The following is an 18,048-nucleotide window of genomic DNA, read 5'->3' as shown; positions in this document are numbered from 1 at the left end:
AGAGAAAAATAAAGAATTCTCAGGATGATGGTGACAAGAGGTCCTAGGTAGGCAGTTGTGCAGGCAGCCCAGAGATCAGCCAGTCTTGTCCGGAGCATGCTAGGAGGATGCTGGTGAGATTTTTTTTAAAGAAGGAAGAGAGACAGAGAGAAAGAAAAAAAGAAACCTAATGTATATGAAAATGTTGAGAGGTAATTTACACAAACTAGGGAGAGTTTGGGGATAAAACGTTGGTGAGAATATAGAAAACCCAGGATATTAAAAAAAAAAATCATAATTATCTTCAGAGAAAACAAAAAAGTTGTATAGGAAAAAAAAATAACCAGAGCACACTGCATAGCTCACCTGTCAGTGGCATTTGCGTGGCCCTGGGAATGGAACACTGGATACTGTTCTAACCAAAATTACAATATCGCTCTACGAGGGAATGGGAGCACAGCGACGTGAGGAAGAGCTCAATCATCATATTCCGTAGCAGGAAGTCAATGGTGCTACCTAATATTGAAAAAGTAAGGGATCCCTGGGTGGCGCAGCGGTTTAGCTCCTGCCTTTGGCCCAGGGCGCGATCCTGGAGACCCGGGATCGAATCCCACGTCGGGCTCCCGGTGCATGGAGCCTGCTTCTCCCTCTGCCTGTGTCTCTGCCTCTCTCTCTCTCTCTGTGTGACTATCATAAATAAATGAAAAAAAAAAAAAGAAAAAGTAAGACATAACAATGTAAATGTGCTATGTAAAGAGATGGAGGGGTGCCTAGGTGGCCCAGTTTTCTAAACATCCAACTCTGTCTCAGCGTAGATCATGATCTCAGGATTGTGGGATTGAGCCCTGCGTTGGGTTCCATCCTTAGTACAGTCAGCTTGAGATTCTCTCTCTGCCTCGTCCCCTGCAGCTTCCCCCACTCACGTGCTCTCTCTCTAAATAAATAAATAAATATTAAAAAAATAAATAGATGTAGAAAAAAATTAGTTAAATGAAATAAAAGTAGTGGGCCATGGTGAAAGAGAAGTTAGTGATAGGATTGGGGGACAACTGTCTTTTTTTTTAAGATTTATTTATTTATTTGAGAGAGAGAGAGAGAAGGCCTGTGCCATTGGGTGGGGGGGAGAGGGAGAGATAGAACCTCAAGCAGACTCCCTGCTGAGCATAGAGCCTGACGTGGGGCTTGATCTCACGACCCTGAGATCATGACCTGAGCTGAAATCAAGAGTTGTATGCTTAACCAGCCGAGGCACCCAGGTGCCCCAACTATTGTTTTTCATAACAAGCTTTGTATACTATTCAACTGAAAATTCTGTACATGCATCACTTTAATTAAAATTAAAACTAAGTACAAATAAAACGATTTAGAAAATCGAGGAGTTCACAAATAGATCAGCAAAATGGACATGCCACTCTCGTCCTTCAGGCTTCATTTCCCACAAGTTGCTTAGACTTCAGTTTGTAAACACTTCATGTCGGTATTTGCACAGCTGTCGATGTGTGAACTGCTCTGGGTTTGTGAGTCACAGGTCATGAGGCATAACATGCTAATATCGGAGGGTCTTCCACCGGAGGCTCTCAAGTACAGGGACAAGGAGGTGGGAGCCAAGGTTCATAGAACATCACTAAAGGGGGCCAGAGAATATCTATGACTGAGAGCAACTGATCAAGTTTTTCAAATGCATGACGCTAAGTGAAAACAGCCAGTCTCAAGAGGCTACAGACTGTGTGAACTCATTAATATGACATTCTAGAAAAAGTAAACTATAGGAATAGAGTACAGATCAGTGGTTTTTAAGGACCAGGAATGGGAAGGGTATGGACTTACAAAGGAACACTGGAGAATTTATGTGGATGATTAGTAGTTCTAGAACTATACAAATTGGTCAAAACTCATAGAAGTAAACACAGAGAATTTACTATATGTAAGTTATTCCTTGGTAAAATGGACTTAAAAATTTAAATAAAAATCAATTGAAAATATCAATGGGTTTATGAAGTGAGGAATAAAAATGTGGTATGTCTACAGAATGGAATATTATTCATCTGAAGGAGTACTGACACAAACTACAACACAGAAGAACCTTGAGGATACTTGTGCCATGTAATAACGCCAGACACAAAAGGCTACATATCATATGATTCAATTTATATGGAATGCCCAGAATAGACAAATTTATAGAGATAGAAAGTACTTTAGTGGTGTTCTAGGGCCATGAAGGGGAGAACGAGAAGTGATTACTAACAGGTATAGAATTTCTTTGGTGGATGTTGAAAATGTTCTAAAATTCAATACTGGTGATGGTAATGGATTTTGTGAATATTCTAATAATCACCAAGTCTTACACTTTGAAAGGATGAATCTTATGTATGTGGATTCTATCTCAATAAAGCTGTTTGAAAATACCAATGTGGAGTGTCACCGGGTGGCTCAGTTAAGCATCAGACTCTTGATTTAAGCTCAGGTCATGATTTCAGGGTTGTGGGACTGAGCTCCACAACAGGCTCTGTTGCTGGCTTTGGAACCTGCTTAAGATTATTTCTCTCATGGTGCCTGGATGGTTCAGTCGGCAAAGCATCCAACTCTTGGATTCGGCTCAGGTCATTATCCCGGGCTGTGGTATCAGACCCATGTCTGGCTCTGTGCTCAGAGCGGAGTCTGCTTGGGATTCTTTCCCTCTTCCTCTCCCTCCCCCTTTGCTCTCTCTCTCAAATAAATAAATAAAATCTTTTTTTTTTTTTTTTAAAGAGTAGGGGCGCCTGGGTGGCTCAGTGGTTGAGTGTCTGCCTTTGGCTCAAGTCATGATCCCGGGATCCTGGGATGGAGTCCCTCATCGAGCTCCCCACAGGAAGCCTGCTTCTCCCTCTGCCTCTGTCTCTGCCTCTCTCTCATGAATAAATAAATAAAACCTTAAAAAAAAAGAGTAAATTATTTGGAAGATATCTCATATTATAATTAATCATTTGCAATGTAAAACATTTAGTCAAAATATTTGACCATTAAAAACAGATCTGGAAATTTTAAAAGTTCAGATTAAGCTTTCTGTGTGAAAATAAACCCAGGCCTTCTATCAGCTAGAATACTAGGAGAGAGTTTTTTTTTAATACTGTCACAAAATCGGTGAGAAGACAGTTTTTAAATTTTATTTATTTATAAAAATATTTTTAAAAATATTTTTTAAAATATTTTTATTTATTTTTGTATATTTTTTATTGGAGTTCAATTTGCCAACATACAACACCCAGTGCTCATCCCATCAAGTGCCCCCCTCAGTGCCCATCACGCAGTCACCCCATCCCCCCAACCACCTCCCCTTCCACTACCCCTTGTTCGTTTCCCAGAGTTGGGTGTCTCTCACGTTCTGTCTCCCTCTCTGATATTTCCCACTCATTTTATCTCCTTTCCCCTTTATTCTCTTTCACTAATTTTTATATTCCCCAAATGAATGAGACCATATGTTTGTCCTTCTCCGATTGACTTACTTCACTCAGCATAATACCCTCCAGTTCCATCCACGTTGAAGCAAATGGTGGGTATTTGTCATTTCTGATGGCTGAGGAATATTCCATTGTATACAGAGACCACAGCTTCTTTATCCATTCATCTGTCGATGGACACCGAGGCTTCTTCCACAGTTTGGCTATTGTGGACATTGCTGCTAGAAACATCGGGGTGCAGGTGTCCCGGCATTTCACTGCATCAGTATCTTTGGGGTAAATCCCCAGCAGTGCAATTGCTGGGTCGTAGGGCAGATCTATTTTTAACTCTTTGAGGAACCTCCACAGAGTTTTCCAGAGTGACTCCACCAGTTCACATTCCCACCAACAGTGCAAGAGGGTTCCCCTTTCTCCACATCCTCTCCAACATTTGTGGTTTCCTGCCTTGTTAATTTTCCCCATTCTCACTGGGGTGAGGTGGTATCTCATTGTGGTTTTGATTTGTATTTCCTTGATGGCCAGTGGTGCGGAGCATTTTCTCATGTGCTTGTTGGCCATGTCTATGTCTTCCTCCAGACAGTTCTTTTAAAACAAAAAGGGGCACCTGGGTGGCTCAGTCGGTTACGTGTCTGACTCTGGCTCAGGTCATGATCTCAGGGTCCGAAGATCAAGCCTTGTGCCTGGCTTTGACTCAGCCAGGAGTCTATTTCTCCTCTGCCCCTCCCTGTGCTCATGCTCGCTCACTCTCTCAAATAAATAAATAAAATCTTTAAAAATAAATTAAAAAAACGAGAAGTACCAAAGCAATATAATTGTCCAAGGATTAATCATGTTTAGTAATATTATCAGTAGGTACCCTTTATAATTTTTCTGTATTTATATACCCAAACTCTAAAAACCATTACATTTTGTTGAATATTTCTGACTTTAGTATTTTCTCTTTTTTTTTTTTTGCCTGGTAACAACTCAAATTTTTCTTGCTTTTTATCTTATACTTTAACAATCAAGGCTGATAATTTAATTTATGGGGATTGATAAATGCTTGTATAAATCAAGATAGCATAATTAAAGAATACTTAGAGAAGAAACAAAATTTAACTCCACATTCTTTAAGAATGCTGGTCCTGGGGCACCTGGGTGGCTCAGTTAAGAGTCTGCCTTTGGCTCAGGTCATAATCCTGGGGTCCTGGGATCAAGGCTGGCGTCGTGCTCCCTACTTAGTGGGGAATCTGTTTGCCCTCTTTCTCTGCCCCTGTCCCACCCTCACTCATGCTCGTCCTCTCTCAAATAAATAAATAAGTAAATAAGTAAATAAATAAATAAATAAATAAATAAATAAATAAAATCTTCAAATAAAATACTTAAAAAGGGCAGCCCCAGTGGCGCAGCGGTTTGGTGCTGCCTGCAGGCTGGGGTGTGATCCTGGAGACCCGGGATCGAGTCCCACGTCGGGCTCCCTGCATGGAGTCTGCTTCTCCCTCTCCCTCTGCCTGTGTCTCTGCCTCTCTCTGAGTCTATGAATAAATAAATAAAATCTTTAAAAAAAAATACTTAAAAAAAGAATGCTGGTCTTTTGAAAAAGTTTAAATAATAAATTGCAACTCAGAACTTTTTTTTTTATTGCAAGTGTTTATCCAGCTCTACAAATCAATCATAATAGGCAGTCTTTTAATTTAAGATATTTTATTTTTTTAAGATTTTTTATTTTATTTATTCATAGGGATACAGAAAGAGAGAGGCAGAGACACAGGCAGAGGGAGAAGCAGGCTCCATGCATGGAGCCTGAGGTGGGACTCGATCCCGGGTCTCCAGGATCACTCTCCAGGCTGCAGGCGGCACTAAACCTCTGTGCTACCGGGGCTGCCCAATTTAAGATATTTTAAAGTTTAATTTACTAACTTCCTCCAAAAGTAGCCAAAGATACAAGAGTCTGTTTAGAAATCTCTCCATGTTCACATGGCCGAAAAACCTCTTCAGAAGAGATAAGGTAACTCTGGAGGCATTTGTAGCTGATTCCTACTACTTTGTTTTATACTGTTTCCTAACGTACTTGTTCAGAAAGAATGTCAAAGAGCTCAAACTTATGGTTTATTTAAACCTTGTTTTCAAAGCACTTCTAGAATGATTGAGTAGGAGGCATCTCCGATAATCTGGTCTTCCATAAAAGTAACAAAAACACCAGCAAAAATGGCCCAAATCAACTTTTTCAGAAGTCTGGAAAGTAACCAAAGGCTTGCAACAATCTAGAGCCTGTTTTTCAAGAAAAGTGACTGAATCTCAGGTGAGAACTATGGCATTTTAATTGCCCTATTCTACATCCCCTTTCTTTAAGGCTGCGTAGCCTTGAGACCCAACAGTTTTGCAATCAATCAATGTGGGAACAAGCAGCCTAGCAGCCACTTGAGAAAGAATGGCAGCCCTGGAGCTTCCCCAAATACCACATTTCCAGAGAATGATCACTCTGATCTGTCTGGCAGCTCCTCTGTCCCCCACACAATAACCATGGGCGCAGCAGAAGGAGAACCAACACTCAAGAGCTCAGGAACCTAATTGGCGCATCCCCAGAGGGACGAAGAGGAGGCAGACCAGGACTCATGGGATCCAGATGAGGTGCACATGTGAGCTGCACACTTCTGCAGGCCCCTGAGAGCACATTCCAGGGAGCAGACCTCATTGGGACCTCCACAAACTACTATCAAAAATAATTCAGAAAAATGAATGTGGTTAAAAGCCCAGCCAAAACCTAACTCGTAAACAAGGGAGATCAATTATCTGCAAATCAAATGTCATGGAAAAAAGTCAGGGCAAAGTTTATAAAAGTAAAAATTGCAGACCATCTGTGGACCAGAGATTGATCTTTTTTTTTTTTTTAATTTTTTTTTTAATTTTTTGTCTTTGGACATGCGGATTAGCTGACAATTATCAAGGAAGGCAGTTTGCCCTGGAGCAGATGGACATACTTATAAGGGAAGGCAATTTTAGTTGTTTATGGGTTTTCCAAGAAACCTTGTGATTTCAGCTGTGGATGAATGCAGAAAGCACCTTTGCCTTACTTATATCAGGTTGTGTTGTTTTCTTTCTTTTTTCCGAGAGAGAGAGAGTGCATGAGTGGAGAGGGGCAGAGGGAGAGGGAGAGAGAGAACCCCAAGCAGGTTCCATGCTCAGCACAGAGCACCACACAGGGCTCGATCCCACGATCCTGAGCTCATGACTTGGGCTGAAATCAAGAGTTGGACACTGCAGCAACTGAGCCACCTGGGCACCCCTGTGTTGTTTTCTTAGTTGAACTTCTGCCTTGTATGATGGTTAAGGGCATAGGCTTTGAGTCCACCAGACCAGGCTTGTCATTTCTTACTTAGGCAACACTGAACCTATGTTTCCTCATCTGAAAATATAGGTAATGATATCAACATCACCGCGTTATTGCAGGACTCAGGCAGATAATGTTTGCAACATGCTTAATACCATGTTTCCCACATCAGAGACGCTCATAAACGGTAGCCTTTATTATAAAGTATTATGGGAATAGCTCACTGTGCCAGTCGAGGTCCATTCAGGAGAAAGAAACCACACGGTAATCTCGACAGGGCGAGTTTAATAGAAGTATTAACTCTAAGAGGGGATTATCTACTGAGGGGTAGAGAGAACCCTGAAGAACACAGGAAAAGAAGGTATGGGGATGGTCACTACCCCCAGGGCTGAGTGAGAGCATCTAAAAAAGGAAGAAATCTGAAAGGGGGTGCCTTACAACCATAGCAACAAGGAACACCTTCCCAGAACTTGGGTCATAGTCTATCAGTGGTGGAGAATGATATATGAAGGGATAAAGAAGATATGATTCTCTTTCCTGGAAAATTCTTGCATTTGTACCTACACCTTAGTCAGGTCAGGATGACATAGTTTCCCTAATGCTAATTCCATGTGATATAATGAAACTCATATAGATATTTAAATAATTATAATGTCAATGTAATTCTTACACTTCAGAAGAAAAAAACTGTTAGGGCGGCCCCACTATAAATATTCAGTGAGGTAAAAAGCTGTTGTAAGATATCAGATTTTGTTCCTACAAAATTCCAATAATCAATTTTCTCTCTCTCTTTTTTTTTAAAAGATTTTATTTATTTATTTGAGAGAGAGAGTGAGAGAGAGCATGAGCGGGGACAGGGGAGAGGGAGAAGTAGGTTCTCTGCTGAGTAGGCCGCCCGACATGGTGCTCGATCCCAGGACCCTGAGATCATGATCTGAGCCAAAGATAGACAGTTAACCGACTGAGCCACCCAGGCGTCCCCATCAATCAATTTTTGTTGCCAATAACTAATTTTCTGTGTTTATGATTCTTAAAAAAAAAAACACCTTTATTTTTCTACCTCTAGTAAAGCATTTAAAAGATTTAGTAAAACAAAAACAACAAACCCCTAGGTCTTTGACAACTACTCTTGTTCAGTACTGGTTCTTAAATGTATTTTCTCTTCCTTGTGACCATGAAATAAGCAACCTGAAATTGACAGACTTTGGAATCCATTTTCTTTTCTTTCTTTCTTTCTTCTTTCTTCTTTCTTTCTTTCTTTCTTTCTTTCTTTCTTTCTTTCTTTCTTTTTCTTTCTTTCTTTTCTTTTCTTTTCTTTCTTTCTTTCTTTCTTTCTTTCTTTCTTTCTTTCTTTCTTTCTTTCTTCTTTCTTTCCCTTTCTTTTTTTTTTTTGAAGATTTTGTTTTGAAATAATCTCTATACCCAACATGAGGCTCAAACTGACAATCCTGAGATCAAGCGTTGTAAGCTCCACCCACTGAGCCAGCCAGGCGCCTGGAGAAATCATTTTTCTTATAAATCCCATTGATCAGAACAGAAGACAGAATTGTTACTCTGAGTTATTTCACACAGAAATTATTTTTTCTGGCTGCTATTTTTTTTTAAACATTCCTCTAACTGCCAATTTCATGTCTTGGAAACACTGACATTTAGTTCAGTTTTGTATGCAGGTGGGGGTGTTTGCCCAATGCCGAGTTTCTGGAAAGAGTCATTTCCACACAGTGCGCACACACGAAAGGCGCTGAAAATGCTCAGAGGTGAATGCAGTGCTGCAGAGTGGCGAGTAGCATGCTAGGTTTGGAACCAAAGGCTTTGCATTGGAACTCCAGGCTTTTGGCTTAAACATGTATGCTGCCTGGGACCAGGTAAGTAGACTATTTGAGCCTGTTTCCTTACCAATGAAATTAGGTTGGTACTTAACCATGTTTGCTGTGATAATTCAATAGACACGAAAGGTTTACTATTGAGTCAAGCATATTAGGTACTTAGTAAAACTTATGAATATCTAGATCTATTCTAGGAAATATTTGTCCAAAAAATGTAATTACTTTTGTGTTAATAGGTTAATAGGATTACTTATTCAACATCTTACCAAAATATGGGCTTCAGATTTGCCATTTTGTAGCTCATGTCCCAAGGGAATTGTGTGTGAATATGGTATTAAATTAATAGAAAAGGTGTATGCTGAATAAACCTACCCACAACTATTTTTATTCATGCTAAGCCTCCTAAGCCCAATTCAGCACAAAGACAAGAGAGTTAGAGCTATAGTTTTTGCTACTCCTTGACTGTTCACTTGCTTTTGCTCTAAGTCACCATCTGCAAAACTGTAACAGAAGCACTTTGTTTATAAGATCTCTTCTTCCTCCTCTGTTGGTTTGCTTACTTGGTCAGTAAAACACTGAGCTTCTTCCCCATACCCGGCACAGACTAGACCATGTGGATTCAAAAGTAGATAATACATAGCCTCAGGGAGCTTAGATTTTAGTGATAGAAACAGACATCTGAGGCCAATAGCACAGTACTCTTGTGGTAAGAGCCACCCTGGAGCTCTGGAGACATGGAAGAAGACAGGACTATCTTTGCCCTGAACTCTAAGAAAGGTTTCATAAATACCAAGACATTTCAGTTGTATCTTGAAGAATGAGCACAAGGAGAAAGGCATTTCAGGCAAAGAATGAAGCCTATACTTAGCTACGGGATCCTAGAGATCCTGATATTACCCAGCAATGAGAGGCTGCTCAGAGTGGTTGAAGAATAGGGTGTATGGTATGAAGGGATGAGGCTGAGGAGGCTGACTAGAGCTGGTGTGCAAAGAGCTTCGTGTGCACACCGGGGGCTACAGTCTATGCAATGAGAAGCGCTCAGAGGTTCTCCATGGGGGAGTGCAATGAGCAAATATATTTTTTTAAGATTTTATTTAATATTTATGAGAGACACAGAGGGAGAGAGAGAGAGAGAGAGAGAGGCAGAGACATAGGCAGAGGGAGAAGCAGGCTCCCTGCAGGGAGCCCAATGTGGGACTCCATCCCAGGACCCCAGGATCATGCCCTGAGCCAAAGGCAGACACTCAACTACTGAGCCACCCAGGTGTCCCCAAATGTGGGTTTTAAAAAGCTTATTCTAAACCTTCAGATAGGAAGAATTACAAATTTTGTCATAAACTGACATTTCCTATTAACTTTGAAATGCACATATTCACTTAATCAGCACATGTATAAAGATCTATAAAAATATATTTATGGTAGCATTATTTATAATGGTAAAAACCTAGAAAACAATTGATATGTTCAACAAGAGTGAACAGGTAAAAATAAAATACAGTTGGTCCTTGAACAATGCAGAGATTAGAGACATCAACACCCCCATGCAGTCAAAAATCCACGATAACTTTTGACTCCCTCAAAACTTACCAAGAGCCCACTGTTGACCAGAAGTCTTACTGGTAACATAACCAGGTGATCAACACATATCTTATATATGTTATGTACTGTGTTCTGAACACAACACCTCACTTTTGCTTAATTTTATTTGTATTTCTAGGCTACATAGTTTGTCTGCAAGTTTTTTCAAATTGTCACAAATCTCCAAAAAGTTTTCCAATATACTTGTTGAAATAAATCTATGTGTAAGTGGACCCAAGCAGTTCAAACCCATGTTGTTCAAGGGCCAACTGTAAGGACATACATAGACAATGGAATACGATGTGGCTCTTTGTTTATTTTACTTTTTAAAAAGATTTTACTTTTAAGTAATCTCTATACCCAATGTGAGGCTCAAACTTACAACCCCAAGATCAAGAGACACATGCTCTACCAACTGAGCCAGCCAGGTACCCCACTATGTGGCTCTTTAAAGAAAAAAATTACACTTCTACATTTTGGTCTGGAAGGTGGGCCCAGATATGCTAAGATTTTTTTTTTTTTAAGTTTTAGAATAGTATGGGTGGCATATTACCATTCTGTAAAAATAAAATATTAACCTTAGTTATTAACTGTTGCATTTATACATATGCCCATGTGTGCCTAAAACCTTACCGGATAGATAGAAAGGAAACCATTCTCAATGATACATTAATATTTTGTTTAATATCCATTTCTAATGTTTTCTTTTTTCAATTGGTAAAATATATTACACATATAATATTCCAAAAAAAATCTTAACTTTAAAGGAACTTCCAATCTTTGAGTGGAACATGATAGACTCTGTAGGAACAGTATCAGAATCCTAGAAACAGAGTGACTACATGGTAAGAGTGCAGCTCAGTGATATGGGTGCAGACACTGCCTGACTTCCCATCCCCAGTTCCACCATTCACTGCTAGTGAGGCCAGTTACCTCTTTACTTCATACTTGGGTTTACTCCCAGCTGCAAACAGAGATAGCCATCGTGCCTACCCTCCAGGGCTCTGTGATGAGTCCATGATAAAGCATCTGTAAAGTCTAAGAGGAGTGCCTGGCATGCAGTAAATGCTCTGAATGTTAGCTAGTGCTTTTTGCAAATAATGCTAATTGTTTTTCCTTCTCAATATTTAGTCTCTTCTTTCTTTCTTTTTTTAGATTTATTTATTTATTTATTTATTTATTTATTTATTTATTGAGAGAGAGAGAGAGATAGTTGGGAGAGGTGGAGGGAGAGAGAAACTTTAGCCGACTCCTTGCTGAGCTTGGAGCCTGACACAGGGCTCAATCTGACAACCCTGAGATTGTGACCCTAGCTGAAATCAAGAATTGGGTGCTTAACCAATTGCACCACCCAGCGGCCCCTTTGTCTCATTTCTAGTTCTTTTCATATACTCTCAGAGCTCTTGCTTTAGTTTTTCTTTGCTTTACTTAAGATTCACTTAAATGACTTCGATAAAAGTAGAGTTTATTATGAGGACACAGCTGAGTATCCAGTGTTTTACCTCCACAGAGGGGAAGGCTCTGCCAGAAAGGAGTTTCTCCCAGGATCACACCCTGAGCTGAAGGCAGAAACTCAACCACTGAACCACCCAGGTGTTCTGCTTGTTCAACATTTAAAAATAATCTCTGTAATTCACCATATCAAAAAATTAAAAGAAGCCATATGATCATCTCCAATATGCAGGAAAAACTTGACAATGTTCAACACCATTCTCAGTTTTAAAACTGAGAGAAATAGAAAGGGACTCTTATCAATCTGATAAAGAACATCTGCAAACACCTGCACCTAACATCACACTTAATGAGGAACACAGATACTTTCCCTCAGGATTAGATAGGCAAGGATGTCTGCTTTCACTACTCCTATCAAACACTGTGCTAGAGGTTGTAGCCAGTGCAATAAAGCAAGAAAAAGAAAAAAGAAGAGTTTGGAAACAAATAATTCCTTTTCTATTTGCTGATGACATAAGTGTTTATGTAAAAAATCTCAACAAATGTTATAGGTCTCCTAGAACCATAAGTGAGTATGTCAAGTTGCAGAACACACAGTCAATGCAGAAAAATCATATTTTCATGTACTAGGGTATTATTTTTCTATTGTTGCATAACAAATGGCCACAAATTTAATGGGCTGAAACAATAGAAACTTAACATCTTAAAGTTTCCATGCGTTCAGAATCTAACTGGTTAAATGCTCCAAGCTCTGCTCCAATCTCTGCTCCAAGCTCTGAGCAGGCTGAAATGAAAGTTTGAGCAGGGGCTGTAATCTCAAGTAAGGCTCAGGATCCTCTTTCAAGCTCCTTCAGGTTGTCAGCAGATTCACTTCCTTGCACAGAACCCTCAGCTCCTAGAGCCCACCCCTTTCTGGGGCAGATCACCTCATTGCTTGTTTTCTCTTTCAGGGCTTTCAGGAAAGCATCTAACTTCTCTCTTGCCTGATCTGTAGACTCTCTTTGAAAGTGCCCACCTGATCACATCAAGCTCACCTGGGACGATCTCCCTTTTGAGTAACTCAAAGTCAAGTGATTAGAATTATAATTATATCTGCAAGATGTCTTCACCTTTGCCTACTGATAGAAATGATCTGCCGGCACTCAACATGAGGGGAACATACAGAAGGTGGATGTCATAGGTTTATGTTAGAATCCTGCCTCTGTCAACTAGCAATAAACAATTGTAAATTGAGCTAAAAGACAGCTCTACTTTCAAAATCGCCAAAAATCATGAAATACCTAGGGATCCCTGGGTGGTGCAGCGGTTTGGCGTCTGCCTTTGGCCCAGGGCGCGATCCTGGAGACCCGGGATCGAATCCCACATCGGGCTCCCGGTGCATGGAGCCTGCTTCTCCCTCTGCCTATGTCTCTGCCTCTCTCTCTCTCTCTCTCTCTGTGACTATCATAAAAAAAAAAAATCTTGAAATACCTAGATAAGACTCTAACAATAAATGTGCAAGATTGCATGTCAAAAACAGCAAAACAATTAATATTGCTAAAATGGCACTTCTTTTCAAAAATTGGTCTATAGATTCAATGCAATAAAAAAAATCCTAGCAGGATGTTTTGGTTGTTGAAATTGACAAGATGGTTCTAAAATTTATATGGAAAGGCCAAGGAACAAGAATAAACATTTTTTTTAAAAGAACAAATTTAGAAGAGTCCTCTTACCTTATTTTAAGACTTGCTATATAGCTACTATTACTAAACCACTGTGGTATTGAGGAAAACATAAATACAGTGATCAGTGGAACAAAAAGTTCAGAAACAGACTCATGGATACATGGCAAATGGATTTGCAGCAAATGTGCAAAGGCAATTCAATGGAGAAAGGACAGTCTTTGCAGAATAGAGTGCTGGAAAAACTGGACATCTACACAAAAAAAATCATTTTCAACTCATACTTTGAACAACATATGAAAATTAACCCCAGGGCAGCCCGGGTGGCTCAGCGGTTTAGTGCCGTCTTCAGCCCAGGGCATGATCCTGGGGACCCAGGATGGAGTCCCATGTCAGGCTTCCTGCGTGGAGCCTGCTTCTCCCTCTGCCTGTGTCTCTGCCTCTCTCTCTCTCTCTCTGTGTGTATCCCTCATGAATAAATAAATAAAATCTTAAAAAAAAAAAAGAAAACCCCAAACTGGTCATAGATCTAAATATGAAATCTAAAATTATAAAACTTCCAGAGGAAAACATAGGAAGAAATGTTCGTGACCTTGGGTTAGGCAATGTTTTTTTTTTTTTTTTTTTTTGTATATATAACTTAAAAACAATTCATTTTAAGTTCAATAAATTGAACTTCATTCACATTAAGAATGTCTCCTCTTTCTTTCCTTTGAATTTCTTTTATTTATTTGACAGAGCACAAGCAGGGAGAACAGCAGGCAGAGGGAGAAGCAGATTCTCTGCTTAGCAGGGAGTCTGATGCAGGGCTTGATCCAAGGGCCCTGGGATCATGACCTGAGCTGAAGGCAAACCCTTAACGGACTGAGCCACCTAGGAGCTCAAGAAAGTCTCCTTTTTGAAAGACACTGTTAAGCTAACAAAAAGCAAGACACAGACTGAGAGAAAGTACTTGTAAGTAACCTAAGTAGCTTCACCAGTTATTGTAACCAGATTATATAAAGAACCCTTAAAACACACACACACAAAGAACCCTTGAAAGTGAATAATGAGAGCAACCCAATTAACAAACTGGCAAAAAGTTGTAAACAGACACTTTCCCAAAGAAGATATAAGGATGGAATATGCGCAGATAAAAAGATGCTCAACATCATTTAGCAACAGGGAAATGCAAATCAAAATCACAATGAGATGCCACTACACCATTGACATTAAACGAAATAAAACACATAACACCAAGGGCTGACAAGGATGTGAATACAAGCTCTTGTAAGTTGCTGGTGAGAATCCAAAACCGTATAGCCACTTTGGAAAAAGAGTTTGGCAGTTTCTTTAAGGTTAAACATATTCTTACCTTGTGATCCAGCAATCACTCTCCTCAGTATTTACCCAAGTGAAATGAAAACTATGTTCATACAAAAACTTTTACCCAAATCTTTAGTGGCTTTGTTTGTAATGGCCCAAAACTGGAAACAGTCCAAAGGTCCATCCACGGTGAAATGGACAAATGAACTGTGGTACATCCATAAAACAGAATATTCCTGAACAATAAAAAAGAAGAAGCTACTAATACATACAATCCCTTGAATGAATCATAAAGGCATGATGCTGAAGGTCTCTAAAGGTCACATATGGTGTGATTCCGTTTGTATGTCACTCTTGAGAAGATAAAACCATAATGGAGAACATACTAGTGGCTACAAAGGGTTAGATCTAGATGGTCAGTGTGTCTATAAATGAGCAGCATGACCGACGTTAGCAGTGATGGAACAGCTCTGTGCTCCAATTGTGGTGCCAGTTACCCAAATATGGGCCTGTGTTAAACACATGGAACTATACACTTTAAAAGTCAAATTTACTGTGTAACCATTTAAATATTACCAAGAAAATTGTTGCCTCTGATGAGCAGGATTGATTGGAGGGGGAGAGTGGGCCAGGGCACTACTGTTTTTCATTACAGGGCCATCTTGTTTTAATTTCCCCTTTAACCAATTAGCTTGCATTACTTTGATAAAAATAGAAAATGGATGTATGAGAAGCTATAGTTCCTGTGCTTAAGTTGCAGCTTCACCATGCAGTAGCTGTGTGACATTGGGCAACTATCTTAACTTCTCTGGGCTTCAATTTCATCTCAAAAAGGGGGCAGTAAAAGTAACTCCCCACCCCCCCTTTTTTTTCACAATTTTCAAATTTTTAAGTAATCTCTCTCTCTTTTTTTAAAAAAGATTTTATTCATTTATTCATGAGAGACACAGAGGCAGAAACATAGGCAGAGGGAGAAGCAGGCCCCATGCAGGAAGCCCGATGTGGGACTCGATCCTGGGACTCCGGGATCACACCCTGAGCCAAAGAGAGACGCTCAACTGCTGAGCCACCCAGGCATCCCTATTATTAAGTAATCTCCACACCCAACATGGTGCTCAAGCTTACAACCCTGAGATCAAGAGTCACATACTCTACTAAGTGACCCAAGTCACATACTGAGCCAGCCAAGTGACCCAAGAGTAACTGCCTTTTCATTAGAATTAAATATGATGAAACTCACACAGTTTTTAGAAAAAGACAGGCCACGAGTGAGCACTTAGTCAACTGGCTATTAGAAGATAATGAATTGTTACTATCCTAATTGTATTATTATAATAATAATGATTATAAATTGCTAAATATGAATGTATTAGCAAGCCAGCGTGTTATTCCTTTCAGATTCTTTCTTTCTTTATTTTTTTTTAAGGTTTTATTTATTTATTCATAAGAGTGTGCAGGTAGAGGGAGAAGCAGGCTCCACATAGGGAGCCTGACGTGGGACTTGATCCCAGGTCTCTAGGATCAGACCCTGGGCTGAAGGTGGCGCTAAACCACTGAGCCACCAGGGCTGCCCCAGATTATTATTATTTTTTTTAATTTTTATTTATTTATGATAGTCAGAGAGAGAGAGAGAGAGAGAGAGAGAGAGGCAGAGACACAGGCAGAGGGAGAAGCAGGCTCCATGCACCGGGAGCCGGACGTGGGATTCGATCCCGGGTCTCCAGGATCGCGCCCTGCGCCAAAGGCAGGCGCCAAACCGCTGCGCCACCCAGGGATCCCCAGATTATTTCTTAATTTAACTAAAGTAGCAGAATTCCTTTGATGCTTTGTAATGGCTCATTTGGGGATATATTTTTAGGTTTATATCCTGTACTTCCCAATTACAAAAGATATGAAATCTATCTTATAATCTGATGAATCACAGTCATGGTTATTTGATAACAAATACCTAAAACATTGGGCAGGTCTCCGGTGACAAGACTTATGAATGACTCTACTTCCATAAATGCCTTCTATTTCTGGTCATTTATTCCTAACAATTTTTTTTAGAGAGAGAGAGACAGTGCACATGTGAGCAGCAGGAGGGGGGCAGAGAAGGGGGGAAGAAAACCTCAAGCAGACTCCATACCCAGCTTGGAGCTGGACACGGTGGGGGGGGGGGGGCTCCATCTTATGACCCTAAGACCATGACCTGAGGCGAAATCAAGAGTCAGATGCTCAACCAACTGAGCCCCCAGGCGCCACTATTCCTAACAATTTACAACAACAGGGAAAATCTATAAAACTGTAGGTCTTTACTTACTGTTACAGTTACCCATTACACTGACTTATTCTTTAGGATAATTTTTTTTCAGAAAATAAAAAAAAATAGATCTCTATCGGTGCGATGATATTTTGTAGCCTCTTAAGAATTGCATTTTCCTGCTGACAAGGATGATGTCCATGCTGTCAAAGGGCCCATCACCTCTTTCGGAGGCCTGCTCTGCCCCCTTCCCTCCACGTACCCTCCTTGGTGGATGCCCAAAGGAGCACGGCTGACAAATAGCTCAAGCCACGGGCGCTTCTCACTCATGGAGCTGAGGAATCCTCCACGAAACCCACAGGGGACCGTGTCAGGAGAGATTGTAATTTGTGTCTGTCTCTTGCTGCTGTGAATACTTTTCCTCCTCTCTGTTCCAAGGAAGCAAGAGTCTGCCTTTCATTGCTGCAGGGGTTCATTAACGGTTTGGGGGATGCTGAGCCAAAAGCAGAAATGCCAGGCATCCAGCAGAGCGTCCCCACCCATTTTTTTTAAAGATTTTTATTTATTTATTTATTCATGAGAGAGAGAGAGAGGCAGAGGCAGAAGCAGGCTCCACGCAGGGAGCCCGACATGGGACTCGACCCTGGGACTCCAGAATCATGTCCTGGGTTGAAGGCAGGCGCTAAACCGCTGAGCCACCCAGGGATCCCCCCACCCCATTTTTGATGGGGGGTGCCCTGGGCTTTCAGAGGTGAGGAACTAGACTGAGGAAGGTTTGAGAGGGGCAGAAGCGAGAGAGAGAGAGATGCTTCGAGCTTCCCCCCAAACAGGCAAGGGTGGTAGCCGGGGTATTTCTGCATTTAGCAGATACCCCAAAGGCACCAGCCCCAAGGGGTGTGGGTGTGTGAGTGGAGGTGGAGTACGAATATGGAGAATGGGTGCAGAGCCCATGCTGCATGGGTGCAGCAGTGAGAGTCCCCGGGGTGGGCATCGCGGACAGCGTTGTGGGTTGTGGTAAGGGCCACTACTCTGGGTGCTGGCTCACCTCGGAGGACACTGCAGATGCTCTGGCACCCAGATCTGACCCCTTGTAGATGCTTTCCATCCTCTTAGATTTGAGCATTCTGACTGGTAACTCCTGGCAGGTTTCTTTAACAAGGCACTTAAAAACAAAACAAAACAAAAGCAAAGGAATTAGCTGGTAAGAAGCAAAGAACAGTGTGGCTTAGCCATACAGATTTAATAAATGTGTAATTTA

The 18,048-nt window shown here is 40.8% G+C and overlaps 1 long non-coding RNA gene across 4 annotated transcripts in view; it reads left to right on the top strand.

Moving 5' to 3' along the window:
- Nucleotides 1–18,048, top strand: part of LOC112656075 (uncharacterized) — an 86,321-nt gene that overhangs the window by 53,438 nt on the left and 14,835 nt on the right. For 3 of the 4 annotated variants that reach the window (XR_007405020.1, XR_007405018.1, XR_007405017.1), the window contains 2 exons: nucleotides 8,397–8,591; nucleotides 12,533–13,417. This is a non-coding gene — a long non-coding RNA (uncharacterized LOC112656075). Of the gene's footprint in view, nucleotides 1–8,396; nucleotides 8,592–12,532; nucleotides 13,418–18,048 lie in introns of those variants that run through there. The other variant, XR_007405019.1, reaches the window with a different exon arrangement.

Source organism: Canis lupus, chromosome 22 (assembly GCF_003254725.2).
Source record: "Canis lupus dingo isolate Sandy chromosome 22, ASM325472v2, whole genome shotgun sequence".
Classification (NCBI taxonomy): Eukaryota; Metazoa; Chordata; class Mammalia; order Carnivora; family Canidae; genus Canis; species Canis lupus.
Note: the sequence above shows the minus strand (reverse complement) of the source record. Positions and strands in the feature narration are given on the sequence as shown.